General features: G+C 43.6%; 1 protein-coding gene across 4 annotated transcripts in view; it reads right to left on the bottom strand.

Annotated features, from left to right (window-relative positions):
• The window catches only part of POLA1 (DNA polymerase alpha 1, catalytic subunit), a 303,907-nt gene that overhangs the window by 20,219 nt on the left and 256,737 nt on the right, over positions 1 to 26,951 (bottom strand). The gene's annotated exons all lie outside the window — the stretch shown is intronic.

Genomic DNA, 26,951 nt, shown 5'->3' with positions numbered 1-26,951 from the left:
AATTCTAAGCGGGCAGTGGGGAGAGCTCAAAAGAACCTGGTTTATCCCACAAAACTCCCAAGCGCTCATGAACCGGTGCCCAAGGTCTCCCTCTAAAAACAGGTGAAGGGTGTCCTTAGCAAACTGGCTGAAGTATGTTTCAGAAAGAGACCCCAGATCCCCACCTCCATTCTGGCAGAAGGCTTATTCTCTGGTGAGGGTCTCTGAAATGGGGGGGGGGGGGCACTGAATTGATACTGGATGTTGAGACCCTGAGTTTCCTTTGCTCCCCTCACCCTCCGTGGGACAACGGAAAAGTCTCTCTGGAATCGACCAGCCCATGAGGAAAAAACTTGTTACTGACATATTACACCCGCGAAAAAAGAACACTTGGGGACTAAGAGAAAGTTCTGAGAAATTGAAAGCGTGATAGCAGGGAAAAAAAAAAAAACAACTTAACTGGAAACGACGAGAAGGTAATCAAAGAAATTCAAGACCATTTCCCAGAGCTGGAGGGCTTGTCTTTCCCGATGGGTACCATGAGTGAAAACTGCTCCAGAACAAAACACACTGCCATGAATGTGGCCATGCCCAGGTGCATGGGAGAGCCTACAAGTTTCTAAAAAGGAAGCAGCGATTTAAGAAGGTCACATACATATAGGATTAGGAACCTGAAAGGCTTTCAAAAAAGACTGCAGAACATTCCCAAAATGACGAAGGAAAGTGAGTTCCAGCCTAGAATTCTCTTATCAGATTAGGTACTGGGTGGATTAACAACACTTTGGGAGACAAGCAAGATCTCAAAAACGTCATGTGCCAAAAGACCCTTTCTCAGAAGCTACTGGAAGAGATACTCTACCTCTCCCGCGAAAGAACAACAGTAAGCAGAATCTAGGACACGGGGACTCTGAACTAAGTGCCATGTGAAGGCAATGCCGGGAGGGGGGCAAGGGGAGAGCCCTGGGATAACAGCTGTGCATCAGGCCACGACGGCCATCAGCCCAGAATACCGGGTGTGTTTGAACTGGATTAAGAGCAGGTTTAGATAACCAGGGGAAGGGCTGGTATGTATAAATACTGACTGCTGACCTGTCAGAATCGTGATAACTGCCTTATGAGCACGGGGGTAGGGGGTGGGAAACGGCACGTGTGTGTGTGTATGGGGGGGGTCCCCTGTAGGAAGGGACCAGATAATGCACTTGGTGCCAGTTGTTCAGATAAGCAGGTAAACACAAAAGCAGCAGCAGAACAAGTTATGAGTGGCTGCCTGTGAGGGCTGGGGAAGGGGAACGCAATGGGGAAAAGGGCTGCTTTTGGTAAGCAGCCAAACTGAACTTTGGATATGAGAAGTTAGGTCATTTTTATTTATTTATTTATTTATTTTTTGCTTTTTAGGGCTGCACCCACAGCATATGGAGGTTCCCAGGCTAGGGGTCGAATTGGAGCTGTAGTTAACGGCCTACACCACAGGCATAGCAACGTGGGATCCGAGCCGCATCTGTGACCTACACCACAGCTCACGGCATCACCGGATCCTTAAGCCACTGAGTAAGGCCAGGGATCGAACCTGCTCGTGGAGGCTAGTCAGATTCATTTCCGCTGAGCCATGACGGGAACTCCTTGGGAAGCTTTATTAACATGCACTGTGGCAGGAACACCTTGGTCATCTAGAACTCTTAGGGTGGCTGAGTTTGCTGAGAAGGCTGGGGTGGACTATGTCAATTATGGGAACTTTTCAAGGAAACTTTTCTCAAATTCAGGACGTCGAACTCCTTCTTGAAAATTGTTGCACACTGTTGGCCGTGAGGACCTGGAGTGGCGGCTGTGTATACAGAGGTGGGCGGGATTGACCCTGAACCACTGCAGCGACCTGAGCCACTGCAGCCGGATTCTTAACCCACTGCACCATGTCTGGAACTCTCTGCAGGGGTTCTCTTTTTTTTAGGGCCACACTTGGGGCTTATGGAGGTTCAGTTTGGCTGCTTACCAAAAGCAGCCCTTTCCCCCACTGCGTTCCCCTTCCCCAGCCCTCACAGGCAACCACTCATAACTTGTGCTGCTGCTGCTTTTGTGTTTACCTGCTTATCTGAACAACTAGCACCAAGTGCATTATCTGGTCCCTTCCTACAGGCGACCCCCATGTGCCATTTCCCGTCCCCTACCCCTGTGCTCATAAGGCAGTTATCGTGATTTTTCTTTAAACACACACACGCACCCACCCACCCACCCAAAATACCCACTCTCCTGGGTGGATGGGGATTTAATGGGAAAGAAGAAAACCTGAACCATGATGAATAGTGAGCTACTCAAGAGAATCTGGTGCCAGGAAAAATAATTCAAACCCTGAACTCATGACATCTCTGCTCTGAAATAGGCTGAGAACCAGAGACATCCCCAAGAAGCAGAAACACTAATCTAGTCCCGGGGAGCGGGTGGGTCTCATGAGTAAAACTGGACAAGTAGGTTTGCAGGTTTGCTATGGGTCAGTGACCGAAGTCAATACAATGCACACGGTCCCCAAAGAAAGACGGTGGCTGCCAGAGAGGACTGCTGACTGTGGGGAGATCGTGGAGAAGCTGGTGACAGTAACCAGAGGGGAAAGGCTGCTTTCCATTTGGTAAATGAACATATTTCAAGTAAATGGAAGAGGCCAGAGAGGGAGCAGACTACTGTGGGCTCTACATTCTTCAGGGAATTCTAGAAAAAAAGGAGGACCCTCCAGATATGCCAGGACAAAGGCCAAGATAAGACACCGTAGGGTTGTTTTAGAGTGGACATGGCTGGAGGCCAGCAGGGTCAAACCAGAAGGCTTGGATCCAGGTATGAAACTTGGCGAAAGTCTCTCTCTCTCTTTGGCTGGACACGTGGCATGAGGAAATTTCTGGGCCAGGGACTGAACCCAAGCCACAGCAGTGACTATGCTGAATCCTTAACCGCTAGGCCACCAGGGAGCTCTGACAGAAGTTTCTTATGATTACAGACTCCATCAGATTCATGACCACATTTTACCCCTGGTCTTCCTCAGGCCAAGTCCCAGTTTCTTTGTCTAGGGTCCCTCTAATATCCAAGCCAGAACTGGGTGATGGAAGGAAAAGGGACCAAGAATGGAATGACTTGTCAACGATGCCAGCTAACTGTCAACACACAAGCTAAGCATTGTTGAAAGAAAATGAGACTCATCCTGAAAGCCTACTTATTTTCTGAGATTCCTTGGCTTCTCCGGAAACGTTATTCAAAAGACTCTCTTACCTTCAAGAAAGCTTCAGGACGAGCTTCATCCAGACCTTGATTAGACAAACAGAGTAATCTGTGATCAGTGGCAGCCGGGTCTGTGGAAATCCTTTTCTGGACTGTTGCCTCCTTCCTTGCCCCTGGCAGTGATTCTGTGCAAGGTAATGCTGCCAGCTGGCTCAGAGTCCATGTTCCAGGGAGGGAAAACGTGAAAGAAGCACTCTCTCGATTCAGATTTGGGAAGTGCAGGTGAGCAAATTCTGTCCAATGGGTGCCCAGAGCAAAGAAAGTCCCTCTAATGAGTTAGGGAGAGAAAGGGACCAAGCTGATGTGCACAAGAGGAGCTGAGATGGGAGGTGGGGATCAGGCCATGTGGCCGTCAGGCTCTGGGCCAAGTGCCTTTCTGGCCCTGGGGTCTGAGAGTCTCTGAATCTTCACTACAAACTTCCCTTTCAGTCCAGGACGGTTCCTGATAGAGACCTCCTCTAAAATCTCAGGCACAGCAGGGGTTCAGTAAGAGTGGATGCTCAGAAAGAGGTGGGGGACCAGGGAGGAGAGGGGAGCAAAAAGGAAAACGACTGAGCTAGGCCATGGATGTGCACCTGTTTTCGGACCTGCAAAAGGGCTCTGCAAGTAGAAGCGAGGGGCCTTTCCGAAGTCAGAAAACTCACGGCCACTGGAGGTCTTGGTGGAGATGTGATACCAGCTCCTAATTTCCTCTAAGTTCTTCTGAATATTTTATCTTAAGCATACTTTCAGGCTCTAGTAACTTTAAAAATTATATCCCAGGAGTTCCCGTCGTGGCGCAGTGGTTAATGAATCCGACTAGGAACCATGAGGTCGCGGGTTCGGTCCCTGCCCTTGCTCAGTGGGTTAACGATCCGGCGTTGCCGTGAGCTGTGGTGTAGGTTGCAGACGCGGCTCGGATCCCGCGTTGCTGTGGCTCTGGCGTAGGCCGGTGGCTACAGCTCTGATTCAACACCTAGCCTGGGAACCTCCATATGCCGTGGAAGCGGCCCAAGAGATAGCAACAACAACAACAACAACAACAACAACAACAAAAAGACAAAAGACAAAAAAAAAAAAAAAAATTATATCCCAAGTATTGCCTACATGAGAGATTTCCTTTTTACACGAAATCCTTCCTCCAGTTACCTCTCAGAGCCTGAGTAATACCTTGGTCCACGTATTAGAGTAGTGAGCTAATGCTAAGTGTGTAGGGTGAACGTCCTACAGGGAACATGTCACCCATTGTTGCATCTTGCTGGTCAGGATAAAACCACCAATCTAAATACACTCTGGTGGGGGGAGCACATTTTGCTCATCAAAAGCAGCCAAACCCCTGTCGCAGTTCGATGAGCAGCAGGTAAAAGGCGCCTCAGATCCACTTCCTCGAGGCCCAAGAGCACAATAGTTGGGGCTCTAAGTGTCACGTGGGCTATGGGTGTACCCTGCTTTAGAGGGTTCAGAACAGATCGAGACCCCCAGCTGTGGGGCACGACACAGTGGAGAGGGCACAACATAGAGCTCTAATGACCAGAAAGGCTATGTGCTGAAGTCACAGGATGGCCACCAATGGTCATGGATCTCATGCATACGTGGGTTCCCGTGACCATGGCACCCCAAATGTGTGTGTTGTATTAGCTGTGGGAAGAAATGAAGGACACTTCTATTTATTGTTATTTTTAAAAATCTGAAAAAAAGACCTTACTATTTACTGTTTGGGTGGACACTGGCTGCCCTTTGCTTGGTCTGGGTTTCGGGTGCTGCACAGGCAGGTGGAATGTCCAGGGATCCTCTTCTCTTGTCTTCCTCTGTTCTGATCCTGCTCCAAGGCAAGGGCTGGACCCAGGGGCACTCACTGGCTGATCCACTTTCACCACAAAGGGACAAGTCAAGTCTTTGTTTAAATTAAACTAGTTTTAACAAAACAAAAGCTCTCAAAATGGTCTTCTTTTTTTTTTTTTTTGGTCTTTTTAGGGATGAACCCATGGCATATGGAGGTTCCCAGGCTAGGGACTGAATCGGAGCTACAGCTGCTGGCCTACACCACAGCCACAGCAATGCAGGATCCGAGCTGAGTCTGGGACCCGCACCACACCTCATGGCAACACCGGATCTGTAACCTACTGAGCAAGGACAGGGATCGAACCTGCATGCTCATGGATACTAGTCAGATTTGTTTCTGATGAGCCATGGCAGGAACTCCTCAAAATGGTCTTTTAAAAGATTCTTGGGGAAAAGAATCTGGACTGAAGATAACGCATACATATTTAAAGAATACTGTTTCTCTCGAGTTCCCCTGTGGCTCAGTGGGTTATGGGTCTGGTGTTGTCACTGTGGTGGCTTGGGTTTGCTCCCTGGTCTGGGAACTTCCACATGCTGTGGGTGTGGCCAAAAAAAAAAAAGACTGCCTATTAAACAATAAGATCCTACTGTACAGCACAGAGAACTATATTAAATGTCCCATGATAAACCATAATGGAAAAGAATATATAAAAAAGAGACTGTACATATATATAATATAGATGTATTATATATATATATATAAACATATATGTGTAACTGAATCACTCTGCTGTACAGCGGAAATGAACACAACATTGTAAAGCAACTTTTTTGGCTGTGCCCACAGCACGTGGAAGTTCCTGGGCCAGGAATCAAACCTGAGCTGTTGCAGTGACAACACGAGATCCTTAACCCGCTGCACCACAAGAGAACTCCTGAAGAGTTGGATGTTTATATACAATGAGATTACTAGTGCTAAGTCTAAATGTAGGATTTTAAATAGAGAAATGAACTAAAAAGGAGAAAAGGTAAATGGAGCAGGAGACATAGGTACTGTTAAGGGTAAAGAGTTGAGGTGGAAGTTCAAATTGTTGAAGGTTTTATTCCTCAGAGAGATACAAGCTGTATACCAGCCACTTAAGAGAAGAAGCCCCAGAGGGATGCTTGTGACCAGGGGTGGGGCTTGGTGAGGAGCGTCCCCGCCAACCACCCAAGACAGAGCCGCCGGTGTCCATGCTGACAACATGTTTCTAGGGCAGAGCTGCAAAGAGCTCTCCAGGCTGTGACTTTATACATGTATTTATGTATGTACAGAAAATAAGCCTGAGAATGACACGAACGGCAAAACCCAATTTCTTACTACTATTGCCCCTCGAATGATCTGCAAATACACTCCATCCAGATATCTATGTACAAGATGCTGGAAGGACGCCCACGAAACCACTAATGGTGCCCTCGGGGAGGTGTGGGGGCGAGGCAGAGGATGGAGGATCATTATGCTTCCTTCGCTCTGTATACTTCTCTAAGGTTGGGAACTTTTACCACAAAAATACATTCATAAAGTACTTGTCACTAAAAAACAAAAACAAAAACAAAAACTCAATATACCTCTAGCCTTCTTGGATGAGAAAACAAAAGAATGATGTCCTGTTAAAGTTCTGTAAGAATTGGAGCCCATCACCCACTGATGCCTCAGATTCGACCCATTAGCGAGAGCTGCTCTCCACGAAAACAAAAATAAAAAAGGTCACTCCATTTATCATGACATTTAGAGTAATAAGAAAGGACCCACCAAAATGTTATTTAATGTTAGCATCATCAGTAAAAAATATGCTCTATTTCCCATTATTTAGGAAGCCCTATCCTTTTCTTTCTTACCAATTACATTCCCTATCATTTCCAAAATATACAAACTGTTTTCAATCAACAGATTTCTTTATTACAGCGTGCAGCATGCTTGTTACTGCCTCTTTTCTATATTGAATCCTTGATTGGACAGCATTTTGAATTTAACACGGACTATGATTGCACATATCAAGCAAATTAAAGCTGCCAATCTCTTTTTGGAGACGATCCTTCATGTACCCTGCCACTAAGGAGCACCCTGAGTATATCTGCCTAGGAAAAACAAGGCAGGAGTGCAAAAAAATGATTGCTGCCAAACTTGCCAAGTGATCGAGCTGCTCTTTCAAACATTCACTTAGGGGAGTTCCCGTCGTGGCATAGTGGTTAACGAATCTAACTAGGAACCATGAGGTTGCGGGTTTGATCCCTGGCCTCACTCAGTGGGTTAAGGATCTGGTGTTGCCGTGAGCTGTGGTGTAGGTCACAGACATGGCTCGGATCCCACATTGCTGTGGCTCTGGTGTAGGTCGGCAGCTACAGCTCCAATTAGACCCCTAGCCTGGGAACCTCCATATGCCGCGGGAGCAGCCCTAGAAAAGGCAAAAAGACCAAAAAAATAAAAAAATAAAAAATAAAAACCCCAAAAAGCATTCACTTAGATTACCGCTGTCCCTTTTAAATGTCACTGGTAACTCCGATTTCAGAGCCATCCAAGTAACTTTTATAACATTAAGCATTCTTTACTGTCTTAAAAAAAAGGACCTGATAAACCTAAAGGGTAAAAACATGCAAGAGACCAGAGAGGCAGGTGAGAAAGCTCACTTGGAGTTCTCTGATGAACTTGCTTTTGGATGATGGGGAGGGAGTGGTCGTGGTGGGAAATCCGTGTTCTTCTGGTTTCCTTCTCTAGACAATGAGGTACGTTTAGAGGAACATAAAGAGACTTTCCATTAAGCAGTACTGGAAAGAGATGATGTTTTATTACCAGGCAAGGTTGGCTACTCAAGGCTTATAGTCCAGTAAGTCAAACCAAAATGTTTTCCAAAACTTGAACAAAGATGCAATCCTGTGGTTAAAGCAGAATTACTAGTTTTTAAAATGAGAACTATGTGGAGAATATATTTTACAATAATAAATTTTAGAATGACTTTGGTTAGGCATCACTAAATATCAGGCTTTTGCCATCCTGTAAGCTATGTGAGATAGCTGCTTTATTTGTTTAATCTTTTTTTTTTGTTTTGTTTTCGTCTTTTTAGGGCCATACCCCTCGAATGTGGAGGGTCCCAGGCTAGGGGTCTAATCGGAGCTGTAACTGCCGGCCTACTCCACAGCCCACGGCAACGCCAGATCCTTAACCCACTGAGCGAGGCCAGGGATCGAACCCGCAACCTCATGGTTCCTAACTGGATTCGTTTCCGCTGCGCCAGGACAGGAACTCCCTTCTTGCTATTTCTAATGAAGGGGTATGGTTGGTGGCTCACTTTTTCTTTTCCCCACAAATTGTTAAAATAAAGGCTCTAATGTCCACGATAGAGTTGAATTCCCGTGAACTCAAGCAACAGAACCTGGCCTCCCAACCTGCCAAGAACCAGACGATGGGAGGGAGTGACGGTACTGGCAGTGGTATCACTTCATTCATTCATTAACTCTCAGGTGCACAGGGAACATCCACCATCAGATACAGCTGGGCTCTGCACTCAGCAATACAAGGATGAAGAGTCCCTGGTTCCAAGGGACTCGCAATTGAAGGGAAGAGACAGGCACAGGAAGAAGCTGATGTGACAAAATCTCCCAAGGGCTCCGTGAGAAGGTGAGTGCCTAACTTTACTGGGGGGGGGGGGGGCAGAGGAAGGTTCCAGGGAGGCGGCCACGTTTGAGCTGGGGAAGCATGATGACACCTGGACTGGAGAGTGTGAGGGAAAATCAGAAGTTTAACGCTGGAAAGAAAACATATTGATCTTCCATTTACCAAGCTTGCCTTGACATCAGCATATGTTAATGTTTTCTAATAATGGACAGGCTTTTAGTTTATGTACTTTTGTGTATACAATTCTAGTACAAACAGCTTCTGTACACAGTGCACACTGATACCGAAGGGTCTGATATCCAGGCAGATTGGTCGACGGGGGCACATACCTTCTACAGAGAATCTGAAGGAACTGAACTCTTCTTTCTCTAGAGCAACCTCACACGAAGGTCACATTACCAGGTTACTGAGGTTCATTCAATTACGCTAATCCATACACTGACCGCCTTGGCGGTCCCAACAGAGAGTTTAGAAGAAGGGTCTGTTACCATCTCTAGGGCAATCTACTCAAGACTGAGCATCTGCAAGAGGTAAAATAGTAAGAATGTCTCATAGAAGCAGCGTCAGGCAGGGCACACAGTAGGCACTCGGTCTAGGGTAGCTACGTTATGCTCTGTTATGGATGCATTAACTGCTTAGGGTATTATGACAATTTGACCATAGCATTTTCCCCTTGGAATCTGTGAGGAACTATAGAATTATTCAGGGTGAACATGACTGGAAAAAATGCCTTTCCAAGTGCACAGTATTGGAGCTCCCGTTGTGGTGCAGTGGAAACAAATCCAACTAGTATCCATGAGGATGCGGGTTTGTTTGATCCCTGGCCTCGCTCAGTGGGTTAAGGATCTGGCATTGCCGTGAGCTGTGGTGTAGGTCACAGATGTGGCTTGGATCTGGCGTTGCTGTGGCTGTGCCATAGTCTGGCAGCTGCAGTTCTGATCCAACCCCTAGCCTGGGAACTTCCATATGCCGAGGGTGAGGCCCTAAAAAGCAAAAAAACAAAACCAAACCAAACCCCAAAACAAACAGTATTAATACTATCCATATATTACAGTTACAGATTTCATAATACCGTGTTGTGAAAAGTCCTAAGTATTTATTTGGTGACCACTACCTAATTTCAACACTTCTATGTGCCTAGGACGTCTAAGGCAAAAAGCTAGTAAGACATACAGACGCCAGGATGAGACTTTGTATAATGTAAGAAGGCTAGGATATAGATAAGAACATCAGAATTCAGGCAGAAAGTTCTTTAGTTGTTTGTTATTGAAATACTTTAAAATTCGAGCCCTAATAACTTAATTGATTCTGTGAACTTCCTGGTATATTCAAATCTTTACCTATAGTTAACCTATTAACAGGTATGAAGTGGCACATAACTATTTCCATTTGGGGATCAGAATTAATTATCACAAGATACTTAGTAGCTGAAGGTCTGAGAACTGGTGGATCTTTAGTAGATTTTGCCAAGAAGGTGTGTTCTTTGTACAGGTGATGATGTTCAATATTTAAAAAAATTTAAATGCCTCTGGGTGAGGCATGCACTTTCTGGTTCCCACCAATTTACACCTACCCTGGAGTTCCCGTCATGGTGCAGAGGAAACGAATCTGACTAGGAACCATGAGGTTGCAGGTTCGATCCCTGGCCTCGCTCAGTAGGTTAAGGATCTGGTGTTACATTGGCTGTGGTGTAGACTGGCAGCTGCAGATCTGATTCGACCCCTAGCCTGGGAACCTCCCTATGCTGTGCGTGGGTGCGGCCCTAAAAAGCAAAACATAAACCAAACCAAACCAAACCAAACCAAAACACCTCCCCTGATCAGACACCCTGACCTTTGATCCTTGAAGGGGCTTGACTTCACATCCTCTGCAAGAGATCACAATGCAGAAGGAACTTGATTCAGTTAGCACTTAGAGCAGACCCCAAGAGTAATAGCAGCATAAACTCCTTCAAACATCAAATCTTTGAGGTCACGAGAGTTTTAGTGATTTGAAAATGAGTTCTATACTGCCAAAAATTGACTGGCAGGGAGTAATTAGGTTGGAGGAAAAATTAGGTGTAACTTATTCCTAAATGGTTCCAGACGGGATTTTGCTGACATAATATACCAGCTTTCTTTTTCTTTTCTTTCTTTTTGTCTGTGCCTACGGCATGTTGAAGTTCCTGGGCCAGGGACTGAACCTGAGCCACAGCAGTGACAATGATGGATCCTTAACCAGCTAGGCCACCAGGGAACTCCCAGCTTTCTTTTAAAGGGATTTTTGAAAAGGTTCTACAGATTCCTTATATGATCACAAGTAAGAGTTCTGTAACAGACTTAACACTATAAATCAAGTAAGTTGCATTTACTGGATTTCAGCTGTGTATGGCAGCATCTTAGTCTTCATACTAACTCTAAGAAGGACAGGCATTATCAAACCACTATTAAGTTATTCCTCGTTCTATACTATCTCTTTGAGGAATGTTGGAAAATTCACAGCATGGCAATGTGTTGCAGAGTTACAGAGGCTCAACAATGGGAACCCATACTTTCTGAACCCCAAGCCTACGGGTTTTCCATCAGCTGTAACCCCTAGAAAAGGGGTTTGACAAAGATGAGACAAGGAGTCTTCAGAGAATCACTTCCACCCTTGTGTGGCTCATGTGAACCAGGGTTGGGGGCAAGGTGGTTCTTCCTCCATCTCCATGAATTGGAGTAGGACATGCCATTCAGTTTCTTGGCATTTTTTTTTTCTTTTTTAGGGCCGCACATGGAAGTTCCCAGGCTAGGGATCAAATCAGAGCTGCAGCTGCTGGCCTACACCACAGCCCTAGCAACCACAGCAATGAGGGATCTGAGCCAAGTCTGCGACCTACGCCATAGCTGATGGCAACGCAGGATCCTCAACCCAATGAGCAAGACCAAGGATTGAACCCACATCCTCATGGATACTAGCCAGATTTGTTTCCACTGTGTCACATGGGAACTTCCCCAAGCTTTTCTATGTACATGCTTTGGTTCAGTTTTTAATATAAAATGACTACTTTAAATATGCACAGATTCTATAATTCCTTAATGAAACACACAATTCAATAACTAAGATGACTCTGGAAGTCACTGCTTTTTAATATAAGAGGATAGGTTGCTTTTATGTGATTGAAGGGAGAGGAGAATCAATAAATAGGTACTGTTCTTATTTAGCAGTGAGATTTCATGAGGTTACCACTACATACATTCAAAACTAAAGCGATTAACAACACAGACGGAAATTCCTGTAGACTTGTAAAATAATTACATCCATCTCACAAGCCATGTTACAAGTTTTGAACAGAGACCAACCTAACGTAAGTGCAAAGGCTGCAAATACGTGAAGCGCTGTATTTGCTTACAGCATATTCAACAAGGACATGAAAGAGTGAAGGGCTGGGGAGTATGGCCTGAAGCCCACAGACTTGAGTGGAAGAGCCAGATGCACCATTTACCAGATAAGCTACTCAATTTCTCCTAGCTGCAACTTCTAATAACAATACTTAATTGTGTATCTGAAAGTTGCTAAGAGCGTGGATGTTAAGTGTTTTCATCGCAAGAAAAAAAATTGTAACATGAGGTGGTGGATGCTAACTAGGTTTACTGTGGTGATCATTTCACAATACATATGAATATTAAATCATTAAGTGGTACACCTTAAATGTGTCAATTATATCTCAACAAAACTGGGAAAATCACAGTACATGTCCCAGATTTTTTTTTTAAAGGTTAAATGAAATGTAACCTAAAGTACTTACTGTCATGCCTAGTGTACAGTAAACACTCAATAAAGTATTAGCTATGATTATTAGCTATTCATTCCACACCTATTTATAATAAAAATTTGAGCTGTTCTGTAATCAAAAGAAATTTGCCCAAGTTAATATGGTTATCTGTTTAATGGTATTTACAGTAATAATCATTATTGTACTATATTGTAATTCGGCACAAAAGGTAAACTGTTAGTATAACTGCTTGTAATTAGTACACAGTCAATTTTTTTCTATAGTTTTTCTCTTCTTTCTTCTTGATCTAACATGTGATCAATATTATCATGAGCTGTTTCCCTTCATTTACTAGTTGCATGATTTTGACCATATCTATCCTCTGTAACATTTCCTTTTCCTCTCTGTGAAATGGTAATAAGAAGACACATTTTGCAGTTAAAATTAAACACAGTAAAATATAGTAAAGTACAAAAAGTAAACATATACATAAAGATGCAGTAAAAATGTAAAGATAACATACACAGAGACATAGCAGAGTGCCTGACACATAGCTGATCAATAAATGACAGCTGTCAGTGCGGGTTGGCATTATAGTTTGTCCTGACAAACAATAGAATGCTCTTCCCCTATGGAACCTCATGGCCATATCCTCAAAGACTTTAAGTCTAAGAACCAGCTTTGAGAAGCATGAAGGTGGGAAAGACTTTTTTGGTTTTGGCTGCACCCACAACATGCAGAAGTTCCCATGCTAGGGATCAAACCCGTGCCACAGCACTGAATGCTGGACCACCTTAGTTGTTAGACCACCGGGGAACTCCAGGAATGACTTATATTTATTTATTTGTCTTTTTGGGGCCGCACCTGCAGCATATGGGGGTTCCCAGGCTAGGAGTCAAACTGGAGCTAGGGGTTGATCGGAGCTACAGCTGCTGGCCTACACCACAGCCACAGCAACACAGGATCCGATCCACGTCTGTGACCTGCACAGCTCATGGCAACGCTGCATCCTTAAGCCACTGAGTGAGGCCAGGGATGGAGCCTGCATCCTCATGGATACTAGCCTGGGTTCACTACCGCTGCGCCACCACAGGAATTCCAGGAATGACTTTGAGAGCAGAAGTTTTAAACCGTGGCTGCACAATAGCATTAAAGTATATACCGAGGCCTGGGTCCCACCCAGAGAGCCTGATTTAAATGGTCTGGGGTGTGGCCTGGGCATTTTTTTTTTTAATTCCTAGGTTAAGGTTTATTGGGCATTTGAGGTGGAGAACCACTGCTGGAGGGTCGGCTGTGCTCAGGTAAAACTTGGTTTTGGTTCTAGGGACGGCCAGGAGGGGCCCTGATGAGGACTGGAGAGTCTTGCTTATTTGGGGAGGAGAAGAAGTAAAAAGGAGGTACCCTCTCACTCTCCCTGGGCACCAAAGAGGAACTATATCAGGTGTGCCTTCAGGGTTGGCCTTAAGGGCAGTTTTGAGTATGTGTGATTCTAGGAACCACGGAAATGTAGCCCATCGCCTGGTTATGCTGACACTCCTTCAAGATAAAACAAAGCAAGTCAAGTCTGACAATACAAGTAACCTTGGAAAGAGTAATAAATCACATTACCAATGAAGTCTTTTTGTGCAAAGTGCAAAAAGAGGGTTTCTCCTTATTTTAGAGGTTGAGTGGGAGGTAGGTGACAGGAGGGTCTGGACATATAGCGCACACCATGCAAACGAGATGGGGGAGAAGAGCAGAAGCAGAACTGAGCGAACCAGATTGATACTCTCAAGGTTACAGTTTTGCTGTGGGAGCAAAAAAAGCTGCGCAGAAACGCATCCTTTTGGATGCCCTAGCCGCAAGGTTACAGAAGCAGTAACTAGCAGCAAGCTTCTAGCAAGTGTTTCTCCTCTAAAAAGCATGGTGCTGCAACACCATGAGGAAGCTGAAGACTGCCCCCTCTGAATATGCAAAATATTATGATCCCCTGAGAAAGGAAGAGCTACACAGTGATAGAAAAATCAACCCTCTAACTGGTTCATCAACAGAGCCAAAGTAAAAATAGTAATTGAGTATTTGAAAATAATTTTAGTTTTGTCTAGGTCATGGCTGTCACAGCATTACAAGTGTATCAAACTGTGCCAGTTACAACAAAGCCCAGCAAACTCTCCCCTTTGTAAATAGCTCAGACAGGGTTCTCTTAGTTTGTCAGCCATCCTAGACATATACTGATGGACAAAGCGGAAATATTCCAAATAGTTAAAATACCTTTATGATACAGTATTTTAATTTTAAATTTATTTAGTACCTTAGGACTCTTTTTTTTGGGGGGGGGGGCATCTTATCCAACATCATTCTGTTTACGGTTTCATCCTCAAAGACCATTTCATCAGCATCTCATCAGCATCGCTCTTACAGGTTTTGCAGCTTTTCATCTCATCTTCCTGGCACGGTCAACATGCTGGGATTTCTTTTCCTAGTTGGTTCCCCCACTATCACCTGCAAGGGGAGGCAGGGTCCTGGCACCATTTCGGTCCCCTCAGAGCATCCACTCACATACCTGGTCCACAAGCATGAGGTGCATCGCCCAGCAGAAAATTATCAACAGCAGTAATAGGAATGCAGCTGTCCTTTAAAAGCTTATATTAAACTTTTTGTTTAGTACTAATGAAGAACTGATACAAGAAACTTTCCAGTATGCTCAACTCTCCTTAAGTCTATTTACAGTGTTATCAACGGTCTAAAAGCTATTGAATATTTGAAGGTAAGAAGTGCTACAGAGATGATAATCATTAGATTAGAAGTCAGAAGCTGCCAAGCTACCAGCTGAATCTAGCGGGACATTCTGTTTGGACAGCATGGTGTTTCAAAAGTTTTTGAAACCGAAGGCCTTTACGGAAGGCACGGTGTGCTAAGCTAATGTTACAGTTTATCCCAAAAGACCTCAAAGGGTTTTTTAGCTCAGGGAGTTTTTTTTTCCAGCAAGACATTCTGACAGCAGTGTAGAGGACCAATCGAAGGGCAGGGCGGGATGGGGGTGGGATAGTTAGGTGTAGTGCAGTCCGGGAGAAAGAGAACGTAGGCCACACGTGTCATTTAAGTTTTTCTAGTAGACATATGTTTAAAACACCTAAAACAGAACAGGTGAGGTAAATTTTAAGAATATGTTTAGGAGTTCCCACCGTGGCACAGTGGAAATGAATGTAACTAGGAACCATGAGGTTGTAGGTTCAATCCCTGGCCTCACTCAATGGGTTGAGAATCTGGCATTGCTGTGGTTGTGGTGTAGGCGGGCAGCTATAGCTCCGATTAGACCCCTAGCTTGGGAACCTCCATATGCTGCAGGAGTGACCCTAAAAAAGACAAAAAAAAAGAGAACATTTCATTTAATCTAACACATAAAATGTGTTAGATTAGTGCGTAATCAATGTAAGAATATCAATGAAGTGTCTTTGACATTTATAACATCTCAATTTAGACTGGCCACATTTCAAGTACTAAACAGCCACATGTGGTTAGTGGCTACCTGTTGGACAAAAGAGGTCTAGAAGCAGAAAGACCAAAGAGCTTTGTCTGGGCAGGGGAAGGGGAGGATGGAATAGGTGAGAGGGATGAACAAACCTCCAGTACAACGTCCAGTTATAAAATAAAATAAGCCACAGGGATGTAATGTACAGCATAGGAATATGGTCAATAATACTGGAATAACTTTGTATGGGGACGGAGGACTTATCGTGATTTCATAATGTATGTAGAGGTCAAATCACTATGTAGTATATCTGAAACTAACAAAATAGTACAGCAACTATCTTTTTATTTTATCTTATTTTTTTTTTGGCTGTGCTCGTGGCACGCCAAAGTTCCTGGGCCAGGGATTGAACCTGGGCCATAACAGTGACAATGCCAGATCCTTAACCACTAGGATACCAGGCAACTCCCAACTATATTTCAATTAAAAAAAAAAAAAAGACAAAATTTTAAAAAGTGAAAAAAAAAATTGTCTTGGAATCCTGTTTAGAAAACTGCCTAAACTAAGTCACAGTGGAAAGTAGAGGCTGGCGGGGGTGGGGGGGAGTTACAGGATGGGCTCAGAGGCAGAATCAGTTTACAAACCTTGGAGGTGGACTGGGTGTGGAAGGGGTAAGACAGAAGAAGCCTCCGCAGGATGATTTCTGGCTTGGGTGACAGGGTGGATGGTGACTGCTACTGACTAGGAAAGGGGAGGGCAAAGAAACAGCTAGTGAAGAAAGAGGAACACAGTGGCTTCGGTTTTGGACCGGTTGATTTTTTTTTTTTTAAATTGAGATTTAGTTGATGTACAATATTATGTTAGTTCCAGGTGTACTACATAATGATTTGACATTTGCATACATTACGAAATGATCACCACGCTAAGTCAACCATGTGACATGTTGTCTTTTGAGAGACATTCCTGGGACATCTAGGTGGACCTATGTGATCACTAGGTACACGAGTCTATGAAGTCACTGTGAAACAGGACCAGACTGGCAGAGAGCCAGATCTAGGAGTCCCTGGTGTATGGGGTACAGATAAGTTCATCCATGAAGAATGCGCAGAGAGGGAAGAGAATGGAGGGGAAACTGGAGAAGCCAGTGTTTTCAGGATACTTTTCCTTTTTGCCAATTATAAAGGCAACACGCTGACTATCAGGAAAATGACTGCTAACATCTCAGTCCATTTCGTGTCAGCCTTTTTCAAACTCAAGTGCGTGAATGGATGTGTGTATTATTGGGGGTGAGCCTATACTGACCACACAGATCTGAAGCCTGTTTTCTTACTTCACACATTCTGTGATATTTCCTTGTATATTACACACTTTCTGTCAAAGTGAGTTTTAATGGTTATATAATAATATTGTATGATACAGAAGAGGCACAAAATTTCAAATTATAGTAATATAGAGATTAACATCTCTATACATGAACTATAGTCTACATTTTTTATTACATAAGAAGAAATAATTTTATTTTTATTATTATTTTTTTGCTTTTTAGGGCCACACCCACAGCATATGGAGGTTCCCAGGCTAGGGGTCTAATTGGAGCTGTAGCTGCTGGCCTACGCCAGAGCCACAGCAACGCCACATCTGAGGCGGGTCTGCGACCTACACCACAGCTCATGGCAACGCCGGATCCTTAACCCACTGAGCGAGGCTAGGGATTGAACCCACAACCTCGTGGTTTCTAGTCGGATTTTTTTCTGCTGTGCCACGACGGGAACTCCAAGAAGAAATAATTTTTAGGGTGAAAAACAATAGTGGAGGAGAGGTTGATGGAAAAATAAAGAAAGACTGCAAAGATTCCACTGGGTTTGCTAACTAGGAAGTCATGGGGGATCCTGGGGTGAGCAACAGAGCTGTGGAGTTAACTAAAAGTTCGGGAAGTGAGGAGTATACACACACACACACACAGCTATCTTGCAAGAATCTTCAAAGTCAAGGAGAAGTGGGGGCAGGGAGTAAACTGGAGATCGATGTGAGATTGAGGAAAAGCTTTCTGTTTTAAGTCCTAAAATGGCCGAAACTTGGTGTCTCTGGGATGTCTGTATGTGTTCCATCCCCTTTGCAAGATCATCTCAAACCTTACCTCCTCCATGAAATAAATCTTTCCCAAAGAAATCCAGTTCCACCTGGTCTCCTCCCCATCTTTTGGCCACACCTGAAGCATGCAGAAGTTCCCGGGCTAGGGATCAAACCGGCAGTGATAAAGCTGGATCCTTAACCTGCTAAGCCACCAGGGAACTCTGGTCTCCTTTCAAACAGATTTGAAATTTATACTTGGAACCTCACAATATATTGCTTAGGTTCTCAACTGGGATATTCGGAAACATTTTTGTTTATCACAACTGGGGAGTGATTGGTGCTACTGGCATCTAGGGAGTGGAGGCCAGGGATTCTGTGAGCCTCCTGGCTCTACTCACGGGGTTAAGGATCCTGCATTGCTGTGGCTGTGGCGCAGGCCAGCAGCTGTAGCTCTGATTCGACCCCCAGCCTGGGAACTTCTATATGCTGCAGGTCTAAAAAGACAAAGAGAAATCCGCAGAAATCATTTCACATGCACGTGGCTATCTGCACCTTGCTGACCTGGGCTGCTCTTAAGCAATGCTGAGATACTCATCCTGCAAGGCTCCATGAGGATGGCGGGGACTCCAGGGCACATACAGAGAAGTGGAATTGCTGGGTCACGCTGGTATATCTTCAATTTGACTAGATACTGCTTCATTTCCTAGACCAACTTACTTCCATCAGCAAGCCTAAGAGAGTTCCCACATTCCTCACACAATATTTCCCAGTGTTGATTAAACACAAAATGAAACACAAACTTAATGGTTAAAAATCAGACAAGTTCTCAGAAACACCCATATTTCTGGCTCTTCTTAAGAAATCAGAATGTCTGGCACAACAGAGCCATGTTTTCTGTATGGAAAGACGTATTCTTCACTCTGGCCCCTTCCGTTCCTACTTCCCCCACCCCTGGCCTGCTCCAGCAGCTTTCCTGCCCAGTCCCTAAAGACACCGGAGCTGGTGCATCAGTGGCCAGGGCACGCAGATGACAGCACCCTGTGTGCACACTGGTGCCCAAAGCCAGCAACACCCTATGCCACAGCCACAGATTTTCTCCCTCCACACTGCTGACCCCACATGTGACCACGTCAGGAACAACGGAGGCTGCTCAGTGCCAGCCGTGCTCCCGAGTCGCTGACAGGCTTAATGCCATTTCATGTCCTAACAACTATGGCGGGACAGATGGCTGTGCCTGACTGTTCTCTCCTTGAGGGCAGAGGCTGCATCCTAAGCATGCTTCGGATCCCTGGGGTCTCTCCACAGTGCCTGTGTCACACTGGAAGGCACAGAGTAAATGAAGTTAGTAAAACTCACTGAAAGAGAAAAAGAAAGGAAGGAAGGAAGGAAAGAAAAAGAAAGGAAGGAAGAAGCAAAGAAAGGAAGAAAGAAGGAAAGAAAAAAGGAAAAAAGCGCCAACTCACAAATGTCTTTGCTCTTATGAAACTGAAAAAGTCCTTTTATATAGCCTTTTTGGGGGACTAAGGCTTAAGTAACTAAGTGAGCAAGTGTTGTTAGCTGGGCTGGTAATATTCTTATCACCCTCACCTGGGCCAGCCTGCCCTCTTCAGAAGAATAGCTCATTTAACCCCTGTGCGATAGGGGGGCCGTTCTGGCACTTTCTCGGGTTGAGGATGACAGCTATTCCGTGATTTACTGTGGTCTACTGACCAGTGAAGGGTAAGACAATACTACTGAATGTGACAGGCTGAACTTCTTACAGATTTTACTTTTGATGCTCACCATATTTACCACTCGAACAAATCAGGCTGAGGAACACCTACCATAAATCAGATATCTAACACTAACAAATTATGCGCCCATTACAGATGACCTTTGGAGTTGCTCAAGGTACAGTCACAATCATGCATTAAAAAAAGCCGCCTTTCACTGTAATGTGTGAATGTATGAAATTAAATGAGGCTTGCAATGTAATCAGTGTGGTTGGCTGCTTTAATATATTCCATTTCAATTTCAAATCACCGCAAGCCAAGAATGACGAATCTAATTTGATCAGTTGTTCACAAAAACACAGAAGCAAATGTGGATCTAGCAACACGGCCAGGTTTCTAAAGGAATTAATATTTTCTGCTATCACCAGAAGTTCTCAATATATTTTTTTTTAAAAAACAGTAATTAAAAACAATCCCACACACAATTCTTTCCTCATCAAAAATTTCACCCCCACACTGAGAAGTTCACAAGATACATATAATATTTAATTAAAAGGTGTATTTAATTTTTCTAAGTCAATAACATATTTCAACTGTATCGAAAGAAAACAAAACCCCAAAGGTCTTATTTCTGACACTCAGAAAACAACAGGGCACTTGGAATCAGTGCAGAAGGTTCTCCAGCACTGATTATTACTGTCTAGCAAGAATTTGCATATGAACACAATTCTTGACTTCCATCCCTATTAAAAGTGTGGGGCAACACAATTTGCAAAGTGCATCACTGTCACACTCTAGGTCTTTAGGTCCCCAGCAGCTTCTTAGCAGAGCTGGCAACAAACACCTGCAGATATAGGATGGGGCTGGTGAGCCCAGTCACCTCCGAGAGTTAAACGAATTATGGCTCTTTAGCCTCTGCCTAATTAATACACAATTTTCAAGGCTTCAGCATTTTCCTCCAGCCTGCATGCATCATTTCTAGAGGAAAAACATTGGGATTGGGTGTTTCCAGGAACTGGACACCTGGTGTGCGTGTACGGGGGCTTCCTCAAGGCTCCCACGCCACTCCCCTACTTAAAGCCTGGAAGAGCTCCCCACTGTGCTGAGGATAATATTCATACCCGACCTGAGATCTAGCCCCTGCCTCTCTCTCCAGCTTCACTTCCTATTACCTCCCCCCTCACTGGCTGTCCTCCAGCCGCACCTGCCCCCTTGCGGTAGCAAGATGCTCCAGCCTCAGGCTCTCTCCTCTTGCCCTTGGCCTAGAATATCCTGCTGGAAGACTTTGTTATGGCTGGTTTCTTCTTGTTATTCAGGGCTCAGCTCAAATGCCACCTCCTTACAAAGACCTTCATACCCACTTCCATCAACCCCCCCCTCGATTTTGTTGTCCCAGGAGGGGTTGTTATTGTCTGAAATCGTGGTGTTTGTCTCTTTCCTGTAGGGTGTGCCATGAGAAAAGACACCTTGGCTATGGCTGGACATTAGTAAATATTTGTTAAATTAAAAAAGAACTCATAAAAATACAGGACAGTAATATACATGATGAGAGCACTGCGGTGATACAGATGTTTATGGATTTCTTATCAAATCGCTAGGAAAGATGCCATAGAGAAAGGGTGGGCTGGGGTTAAAGTCTCTGGAGTTGGTTGGCTGCCATTTCAGTTATGGGTCTATACTAGATTCAGATTACTGTCCTGGAAACTAACTTAAGCTGGCCTCAGTTTCACATGTTTAAGATGGGGGAAAGAGTATCTATTTAGCAGATTATTGCAAAGAGTAGCATTACCACATGTAAAGAGTTGAACTGCTCAATAAGGGATTTAAATAATTTTTTAAAAATTTACTTGGCATTACCAACTACCATGGACGAATCCTCTTAAGACCAGCGATAAATAAGAACAAAAATACAGATGAGTTTGAGTATATAAACAGCCCTTATATACCCTTGGAAACTAGGAAACTGCAAATACAAATGGACAGAGACTCAAACGGTACAATTCCTAGAGTTTCAAACCAGTGGATGGCTGGATGTATCCATCACCTCTCAGAAAATGTAATATACATTCCATTTCTTTTTTGAGACAAAGATGCAAAAACAATAACATATTAAAAAGCTAGAGAAATTTATTAATTTACACTCTGTTGAATAAAAAGTGAACATGTTCATTAACTTTATTCTCCAGAGATGCATGAGATAAATCATGTCATAACCAAGACATCCCACAGCATGGCCTCTATCAGCACGGAACAAAAAAACAGCATTTTGCCTTCTTCTTTTTTCATTTGAGAAGGAAGGAACTATGGTGGCTTATTGGGCAGTAAATGTATTCAATGACACTAACCTTTTAGGATAATGAAAATCTCAAAATGGGTCAAACACTTGAAGCAGTAAGTACTGATTGCATCATGGACGTACTATGCAGCCAGCCCTCTTTGTGCTAGTAATTCTGAGGCTAGGTTTGGGAATTAGTTGAGAAGGGAAGACAGCTAGAAAAAATGTTATTAACTGAGAAATACAAAAGGGTAGCAGCAAGGAGAAGGTTGTCAGATTAAGAGTACTAATTGAGAAAAATAAAAAGGGAAAACAGCAAATGCAGAGAGAGCAGTTTTAAAACTGGTCTGGTCCCAACCTATATTAGAATGGATCATGTGAGGCTGCTTTTTATCTTTTTTCTTTTTCAGCGGCACCAGCAGCATATGGAAGTTCCCAGGCCAGGGACCGAATTCAACCCACAGCCGTGACCTATGCCACAGGTGTGGCAATGCTGGATCCTTAACCCACTGTTCCACAGCGGGAACTCCAAGGATGCTTTTTTTGGCAGGTCAAAAATTTTAGCAATTTTAGATGGTTCAAACTAATACATTTACCAAGCACCCAGGATTCCTTGTTAGTACATATTGAATGATATTCACTAATGCATGAATTTTTGTACAAGTGTAAACTCTGAATGGCTTGTATTTTAAAAACTTTTCATAGCAGTGTCTGAAACGATAATTGTTAGGTGTTAGAATCCTTTGTGGGCAAGAAATGCTTCTGTTTTTGTAGATTCAAACTCCCAAGTTTCTTTTAAGAGCTGTTAAGATTTCAGAAGGCAGGCTCCCTTTCCGGAGTAAGACTGGTACAAAAATTTTAAGGCAGGAGTTTAGAGGTGTTGAAATATTTCAAAGTCTGAATAAACGCAAGATTCAAGAGAGCATCATGAAAATGAATAACATGAACCTATTCCATAATAAATAATATTTTAAGATGCTCAAGAATACTGTCATGGAGACACAGGAATATATTTTTAAAATAACAGAAAGTGAGGATATTAAGGCACATAAATAAACCTGTCACTGCAGTGACAATACATTGGTGAAGTGGGGCGGGAAAATGGAAGGGGGAAAAATTTCAGGTAACCACTCCAGTATTTAAAAACAAATGGTGCGATTGGATAGCTAATGTGATAATTTGAATTACAGCATGTGGTATTCTAAAAAGGAGTGCTGCAGAGTTGCCCCTGTGCTAGAAGGTGATTGGTTAAGCTTGTTCTGGTACTATTTATGATAATAAAATATCTTCATCTGCATTTATGGGGGCAGGGAGGTCTTTAAAGAAAGTGAATATAGTGATCAAATTGTTACTGAGCAAGAGCTTAAATCCACTAACAGCTAGAAAGTCTTTCTATTAATTAGCTGGGACAAACATAAGGTAGTATGGGAGGGGACAACCCCAGTGAAGATTTTAATTAACCACAGGGAAAAAGGAGTTGACACTGGCTCCTCAATGCTGTCCCTGCTTACAGGGTGACCAAATAGAGATGATGCCCATTGATAAACTATTTTACCAGTTCTAAGGTGAATCCCCTCCCCCATGTTTTAACATGTTCAAAATCAGGATATGTCTTAAACCAATGCCATTTTAGATTTAACAATATATGTTAATTGACAGAGAGGTTAGCCAATGGCCACCATTCTAAAATTCACTGTGATCCAATCCAAACCAGCTAACTGGCAGAGGTTTTTGACAATTCAGTAAAAGCCACTAGTATCTGGGACCATAGAAAAGACCAGGGGAAGTTCCCGCTCTGGCACAATGGGATCTGCAGCGTTTCTCCAGCACCAGGACAGAGGTTTGATTTTCGGCCCAGCATAGTGGCGTAAAGGATCCGTTGTTGCTGCATCCCTGCCCCAGGAACTTCATATGCCACAAAGTGGCAAAAAAATGAAAAAAAAAAATTCTGGAAAAAAAGACCAAGAAAGGGAATGGTCTTGGTCTACACACACATTTCTGATGTCAAAACATACCTCCAATTGTGTTCTTTGTCTGGGTTAGGAATCTCGGGAGATTCGGTACAGAAGAACTTACCAGTGGAAGCTCTAACTTTGTTACAAAGAACACTATGGTGTATGATGAAGGCTTTATTCAGGCAATCTATGAAGATGCAGAAAATGTTCAACATTATCTTAAACTCCTGGTAGAATGGATACCTGCCACTGGGTAGCTAGAGAAAACTTTCGAAAAACCTTTGATGAATTTTATTAAATAGTGTAGGACTGCTCAATACAGAGACCATGTGATGGAGGAAAAAAGCCCTGCACTTCCTAACAAGGCAGTCACTCATCACAGGGGACTAGTTCAACCTGAATTAATCAAAATTGAAAATGTAATTCCTCAGTCACACTAGCCATATTCAAATTTTCAATAGCCACAGGTAGCTAGAGGCTACCACATTGGATGGCACAGCTACAGAACATTTCTGCCACTGCAAAAAACCCCACTGGCTGATGCTACTCCAGACGACCATGTGAAGCTGGCTCTACTCAGCTGCTCCACTTAGCACCTGTGAATTTGGACAAATTAATGAGCCTCACCAATATCTGATTTTCTCCTTGGTGGATAGAATACGTAATTGTTACCCTAAGTCCCTGGTGTGCTGTGAGGATCAGGGTGCCATAAGAAGGTGAGCTACTAGTAAGTTGTATATTTTTATGTGATTTGCACTTTCTGAAGGTAACTTTCATCTTTATGCCTTTTGGGGGGGGGGGGCTTTTTAGGAGGCATAAGGAGGTTTCCAGGCTAGGGTTCCAATTGGAGCTGTAGCCGCTGGCCTATGCCACAGCCACAGACAGCAACGCAGGATCTGAGCCGCATCTGTGACCTATACCACAGCTCACGGCAATGCCAGATCCCTAACCCACAGAGCAGGCCAGGGATTGAACCTGAGGCCTCATGGGTATGAGTCAGGTTTGTTAACTGCTGAGCCACAACGGGAACTCCTCTTTTTCCATTTTTAATGTGAATTGTTTTTACTGTTTAAATCCAAGTTTTACTGCCCCTTCCCTTTCCTTTTTTTTTTTTCCTGTTTAAAAAAAAAAAAAAAAAAAAAAAGACTGGCTTCTAGGTATTTTTTAGCAAACAAATGTCCACAGTAGCTACAAGAGTAAGAGAAATGAGGGAAGGGGCTGCAGTGGGGTGGGGGCAAACTGGAGAACTCAAGTTCTCTCTTAACCGCTTTAGCTGCTACTCGGCTCTAGCCAACTGCTGCCATTCAGGAATGTGGACCTAGTGTACCTAGATAGTGATTTTTGAAAGCTAGAGATGCGACCTTTTGTATAAAATCTCTGGTTTAGAAAATATTAGCAACTAATTGAAAATGGTAAATATTCTTCAGGCAAATTTACAAACATTTAGAGGTCACATTTAGGTGGCCCACAGCGGCTGCTCTGTGACCTCTAGTTTCCCAGCTACATTTCCTTCTCCAGGCATGTCCCACGCCTTAGGATACGCTTACCAACAAATGCACACAACTTCCTCCTCACTGTACCTCACAGGGAAACAGAAATGAAATTCAGTGTTATTTATTTACATGGATTACCACGCCCCAGTATTACAGTTATTTCTAGGTTACTAAAATATAACACTTAAAAAACACACATGGACTTCAAATGCTTTCACATAATAAATGACCCAAATGCCCAGAAAAGAAGAAAATGATACAGAAAAGTATATATTTTACTGTAATTAAAGAAAATATTTTTCTTTTTACATTGCTATTCCACTGGAAAATTACTGGAAATCTGGGGAAGAAATATAACGCTTTACATAAAAGTCATAGGTCTCTACTGATGAATGAGTTGAGATATTAAAACAAAACAAAACAAAAACCTAATTTGGAAAGCTTACTGCCAGAAAGCAAAGCAAATCTTTTAAATCTGGGGAGTTCCCATTGTGGCTCAGTGGTTAACGAACCTGACTAGGATCCGTGAGGACTCGGGTTCGATCCTTGGCCTTGCTCAGTGGGTTAAGGATCTGGCGCTGTTGTGAGCTGTGGTATAGGTGGCAGAATCAGCTAGATCTCCAGTTGCTGTGGATGTGGTGTAGGCCGGCAGCTATAGCTGCAATTCGACCCCTAGCCTAGAAACTTCCATATGCCACGAGTGTGGTCCTTAAAAAAAAAAAAAAATCTTTTAAATCTCCGGGTAATTTAAATACTGTACACTCAAAAGTCCACTACATTTCTTTCTTTCTTTGTCTTTTTGCCATTTCTTGGGGCACTCCCTCGGCATATGGAGGTTCCCAGGCTAGGGGTCCAATCGGAGCTGTAGCCACTGGCCTACGCCAGAGCCACAGCAATGCGGGATCCGAGCCACATCTGCCACCTACACCACAGCTCATGGCAACGCTGGATCCCTAACGCACTGAGCAAGGCCAGAGATCGAACCCACAACTTCATGGTTCCTAGTCGGATTCATTAACCACTGCACCACGACGGGAACTCCATTTCTTTCTTTCCTTTTTTCTTTTGGCTTTTTAGGGCCAAACCCATGGCATATGGACGTTATCAGGCTAGGGGTCGAACTGGAGTTACAGCTACTGGCCTACACTATAGCCACAGCAACGAGAGATCTGAGCCACATCTGTGACCTACACCCCACGCTCATGGTAATGCCAGGTCCCCAACCCAATGAGCAAGGCCAGGGATCAAACCCGCATCCTCATGGATACTAGTTGGATTTGTTTCCATTGTGCCACAACGGGAACTCTGAAAGTCCATTACATTGCAAAGGTTTCTCTACTGTAAATGAAAGCATACACAACTTTTTATTCCAAGTGTACCTAACTGTATTTTATTTTTATCATATACCCACCCCAAGGAACCAGCAGTTGCAGCCTTTTTATTCAGTTGATAATTCAAATATTGTTTCTAATACAAATATATGGTTTATCACGCTTATTTATCACTAACTTGGTACACTTCATAATCGCATTACAACCCCACTGTGTACTGAATACCACTTACAGTTCAAAGTACTCAAGATAAGCACTGTTACTTTCAAGAGAAGATT

Source organism: Sus scrofa, chromosome X (assembly GCF_054392235.1).
Source record: "Sus scrofa isolate SSC_HxYL_T2T_F1_AM1 chromosome X, Sscrofa_HxYL_maternal_Yorkshire_Landrace_v2.0, whole genome shotgun sequence".
Classification (NCBI taxonomy): Eukaryota; Metazoa; Chordata; class Mammalia; order Artiodactyla; family Suidae; genus Sus; species Sus scrofa.
This window is presented reverse-complemented; position numbering and strand designations above follow the sequence as displayed.